The sequence below is a fragment of the Bos grunniens genome, chromosome 5 (genome assembly GCF_055505025.1).
Source record: "Bos grunniens cultivar Pamir isolate PY7600 chromosome 5, Bosgru_T2T1.0, whole genome shotgun sequence".
Classification (NCBI taxonomy): domain Eukaryota; kingdom Metazoa; phylum Chordata; class Mammalia; order Artiodactyla; family Bovidae; genus Bos; species Bos grunniens.
In genome coordinates this window covers 94,284,635-94,290,000 of record NC_141169.1, presented here as the reverse complement: position 1 = coordinate 94,290,000, position 5,366 = coordinate 94,284,635, and the positions used below count along the sequence as shown (strand labels likewise).

The window sequence follows — 5,366 nt, the reverse complement described above, 5'->3', positions numbered from 1 at the left end:
CCCTTTGCCTCAACTGCCAGTTTTGTAAGTTTGCATTCCTAGATCCAATTTCTCCTTCACAATTGTACATTTGTGTTTCAGGTTTCCAGGTGTTGAACAGAATCATCAGCCACTGCTAAGAGAAAACTTATCTGAGGCCTTAAAATGATAGCATGTTTTAGGAACCTGAGCCAACCACAGCCTTGGCCATTGCTAATACATCTTGATAACAAGATTTTTGTTTTAAAAACAGTATTTAATTTTTATGTGGAAAGCATTTGTTACCTCTTCACATTTCAGAGACAAACATGTTTATCTTGATTGAATTCTTTTAGAGGGATGATATATATAATTCAAAAGAGGATGACAATTTATAATCCTCAAAGTATTTCTTTTCGAGTCTGCACACTGGTTGCAAAGTTTACATCTCTATGTGGCTATAAGCCAAGTAGATAGGTGATGAAATCTGCCAAAGGTACTACATTTAATTCAGATCATGGTCTTTCCTGTCTTTCTTTTAGGATTCAATTGCCTAAATGTCTCCCATTTAACCTCCCCCATACCCTGCGCCCAAGAAATGGGTATTCAGATTTTCAAGCAAAATTTCAATGCATGTGATTCCATTTGTTAGGCTCTGTGAACTGATACAGAAAATGTAAAGTTAAAAATAGTCCCATTTTATAAGATTAGAGATAATGTACAGGAAACATTACATGCTACAGTAACTAGCATATAGAAACTTCTCAATAAATGGTAACAGTTATATTCATATTCAATATGGCCTAGCTCAATCTTTTACTCTTTGATGAAGGGTCATTCTTGTTGTAATCTGCTCTTTATCTCTCTATAACACTTTATGTTCTTTTTTTATTATTATTATTCAATGCATTTATTTAAATTGGAGGCTAATTACTTTACAATATTGTGGTCATTTCTGCCATACATTTGTGTTCTTTAATGAAAGTTAATTATAGTCAGTCTGTAGTCCCTACTCGGAGAAGGCAATGGCACCCGACTCCAGTACTCTTGCCTGGAAAATCCCATGGATGGAGGAGCCTGGTAGGCTGCAGTCAATGGGGTCGCTAAGAGTCGGATACGACGGAGCAACTTCACTTTCACTTTTCACTTTCATGCATTGGAGAAGGAAATGGCAACCCACTCCAATCTTCTTGCCTGGAGAATCCCAGGGACGGGGGAGCCTGGTGGGCTGCCGTCTGCGGGGTTGCACAGAGTCGGACACGACTGAAGTGACTTAGCTTAGCTTAGCTAGTCCCTGCTTGCTATAGTCTGCGTATTTGTGTCCCACCAAAATCTTGAAATCCTAATGCCTAATGTAATGGTATTAGAAGCAGGGGTCTTTGAGAGGTCAGGAGGGTGGAGCCTTCATGAATGGAATCAGTGTTCTCATAGAAGAGACTCTACAGAAATCTTTTGCGTCTTCCACCGTGTAAGGACTGAGTAAGAAGGCACAGCTAGAAGCACCAGGAAGAGGATTCTCAAGAAAACATGACCATGCTGGCACCTTGAACTTGAACTTCCAGCCCCCAGAACTAAATTTCTGTTTATAAGCCACACAGTCTGTAGTATTTTGTTAAAGCACCCCGAATGGACTAAGAAACTAAGGGTTTAAATTTTTCCCTAATTAGCTTTGGATTCCAAACAATGCCAAGTGAAGTGTCTGGCTCACAGTTGACATTACTAAATGCTGATTAAAATGATTTGAATTAAACAAAGAAGTCACAGTCCCAAGGACAATGTTTAAAATGAAATTTTGAATCTAAGTAATTGATAAAAATAACTTTAAACATATTAGAATCAGATGCTACTTGACACTAGTATTCAGATATTTTTCATGCCAAAGATACCTTCAGAAAGATTTATTACAGCATTGTATGTGGATTTGTTTCATCCTTGTCTTCATGATTCCATCATAAGTTCTTGGACGCAGAACCTATATATCCATATTTTCAGGGTCTATCAAAGTGCTTAGTCTGCACTGTTGCTGTTGTTCAGTCGCCCAGTTGTGTTCGACTCTTCACAACCCCATGGACTGCAGCACACCAGGCCTTCCCATCCCTCACCATTTCCCCAGGTTCATGTCCGTTGCGTCGGTCATGTCATCCAGCCACCTCATCCTCTGAGGCTTTCTTCTCCTTCAGTAACTACCTAATAAATGTTTACTGCATAAATAGCTATATAGAAAAATAATGAATGAATAGAAAGGCTCAAAGAATAATAGATTTGAATAAAATTATTAAAATTACTAGTTTTGTGAGACAAATAAAAATGAGGCAAAAGACGGAGGTCAGTGGAATTTTCAACACCAACAAGAATAGCAACAATTTCCTGTGGTGTACAGAATATACTGAGTGTTTTGGAAGGTTTATAGTGGTAATACTATTTAGGCAGATGATACTTATCAGTTGAAAGTAAAGTCTTTAAGAGGCTATTAGTAATGAAAGAACGTCTTGAATAAGTTATTTAAAACAGTCCTAATATGTAACTTTCACCAATTACGCCTTAAAATACTTAGAAAACACTAAAAAGACAAAACATCGAATCAAGTCTCAAAGAGCCTAAGACTAGAATCTGGGAGGAACTTCTGCTAACCAATAGTGGGTCAGTTTTCATGGTATTCTCAGGTGTCTCTCCAGACAAAGGGAATACTTAAAAGTGACAGGAAGATACATTTTATTGATAGTTTATGTTTTCTGGGTCTATATTCAGGGTATATAGTAACCCATAAAAAGACTATCCAGGTGTTGATTCTGAAGTATGTACAGGTCTATTATCAGACGTCTCCCAATTTCCCTGTTGCCACCTTTCTCACTCTTCAGAAAGAACATCTTTCAGAAACAGCTGAGCAGAAGGTATGGAGAGGGACTGCTGACTGCTCACGACAAAGGTGTGCAGATGGTGACAGGAACATTCAGAAACAGTGGATGGATAGACTTTTAGTTTGTTGTCTATTACACTTTCTCAAAGTTTCAGAAGAAAACACCAGAGGTAAAATAGATGTTGTTGTTCAGTTTCTCAGTCATGTCTGACTCTTTGTGACGCCATGGATTACAGCACGCCAGGCTTCCCTGTCCTTCACCATCTCCCGGAGCTTGCTCAGACTCATGTCCATTGAGTTGGTGATGCCATCCAACCATCTCATCCTCATGAGATGTGAACAGAAAAAATAGAAGTGGCCACTTCAATTAATTAATTCAATTCAATAGAGTGAATGACTGCTAGGAGCTAAGAATCATATTTTAATCTGGCACATTAACTTCCTTTCTAGGTGTGAATCTGAGAAGGAGATTTTGTTGTCACCAATTCATTAGAGATTGTGACTTAAGGTGATTCATCCATTCTATATTAGGAGACTCACAGAGTTTACAAAGTGCCCCATTCGATAGTTTGTAAAGAGAAGAAAAAAGCAAAACAATATGTAACAACAACAATGAAATACCATGGAATAAGGGAAAAGAATTACCAACTTGAAGGCTCAGAGAAAGAATATGTTTCTTAAAGTGATATCTTGTAAGAATCAAGAAAACATTCTGAAACTTTTGGCTCTACTCAATAAAATGCAAGAACAATGAGCCCCATTGAAGCAGGAACAGCAGGCAATAAAGAACAGAGTGAGATAAAAATGGGATATATTTAAGTGAAAGAATTTCAATAAATGTAAAATGCAAAACAGGAAGTTTGAGGTCCACATTTTAAAAGGTATTGAGAGCATTGAACGTAGTAATAATAATACAGAAGTATGAATCAGTGATGTGGAATATGGGCTTGAGAAGCTCTCCTAGAATGTACACAAAAGGCTAAAGAGATTAAAATTATGAAAGACAACATGATAGTTAATACGACCTAAAATGGAGCTTCTATATCTGACTAATTAGTGTTCTTGCCAGGGAACCCAAACATAAGAAACAGAAACAGTAAATAAAGATATGATAGAAGAAAACTTGACTGATTAATTGGCATATGGAGATTTGAGTGGCTTTACTAAATTGAAGATAAAACAATAAAGAGGACAGAGAATCTCATACTGAAAACTTTTTGAATTGCAAAAGAAATGAATTCTAATTTAAAAATTGTCAAGTATCCAAATAGTGAGGGAAAAGGACAATAAAGGATTATCCACTAAGGAAAAATATATCCAGCTAGTTTCAGATACTACAAGTAAATATTCTAAGACAATGAAAAACATCTAAGAATTTTGAATAGATAATTATTGTGACCTAATGGTTTCAGATGCATTTGTAGTCAGAAAAATAACATGTACATAACTTTAAAACAAGTTATTTGAAAAGTTGCTCCAAATCAATCTCAGAGAATCAGAATTAAAAACCCAAAGTTGGGAAGTTCATGGCAAAATATGATGTTAGGATTTTTTGTTGCTCTTTTTATATCAGAATATCTGGAGTTCTTTTATGTAAGGCATTGGTAGAATGATTCTGTAAGCCAGACATTTTTTCATTTGTTTCTCTGCAAGTCTCCACTCTTTCCCATCTCTGCTGCTGCTAAGTCGCTTCAGTTGTGTCCGACTCTGTGTGACCCCATAGAAGGCAGCCCACCAGGCTCCTCTGTCCCTGGGATTCTCCAGGCAAGAACACTGGAGTGGGTTGCCATTTCCTTCTCCAATGCATGAAAGTGAAAAGTGAAAGTGAAGTCGCTCAGTCGTGTCCGACTCATAGCAACCCCATGGACTGCAGCCTACAAGGCTCCTCTGTCCATGGGATTTTCTGGGCAAGAGTACTGGAGTGGGGTGCATTGCCTTCCCATCTCTGCTGCTACTAAGTCGCTTTAGTCATGTCTGACTCTGTGCGACCCCATAGACGGCAGCCCATGAGGCTCCCCGTCCCTGGGATTCTCCAGGCAAGAACACTGGAGTGGGTTGCCATTTCCTTCTCCAATGCATGAAAGTGAAAAGTGAAAGTGAAGTTGCTCAGTCGTGTCCGACTTTAGCGACCCATGGACTACAGCCCACCAGGCCCTCCGTCCATGGGATTTTCCAGGCAAGAGTACTGGAGTGGGGTGCCATTGCCATCTCTAGTAAACATATTTCTCATGCCTCATTCTTCATCTCACAGCTCAGATGGAATCTTTTCTTAGGTCCACTGATCTAGCAACTAATTAGGACTTGAGAGGTGGCTAAAAAATATATCTACATGGCTGAGATATTACGCTTGACAAAGTTTTCATATGTAAGACAATAGATTGGCCTTTTTCAAACTAACTTTTGCTCTTTAATGAGGTCTATATGGTGAATAGATTTGTTTTAGATTAGGACACTGTTAAGAAGGTAAATTGATTCTCTCAAAATCCCACAGTTAATAAGAATTAAATTTGAATTTGTATCTTCTGACTTGAAATAAAATACTCCATCACTT

The 5,366-nt window shown here is 38.0% G+C and overlaps 1 long non-coding RNA gene across 1 annotated transcript in view; it reads left to right on the top strand.

The window, feature by feature from the left end:
- The window catches only part of LOC147372621 (uncharacterized), a 3,049-nt gene extending 2,161 nt beyond the window's left edge, over window positions 1-888 (top strand). The window contains exon 2 of the long non-coding RNA XR_015164895.1: window positions 82-888. This is a non-coding gene — a long non-coding RNA (uncharacterized LOC147372621). The remainder of the gene's footprint in view (window positions 1-81) is intronic.
- The last annotated feature ends 4,478 nt before the right edge of the window (window positions 889-5,366 follow it).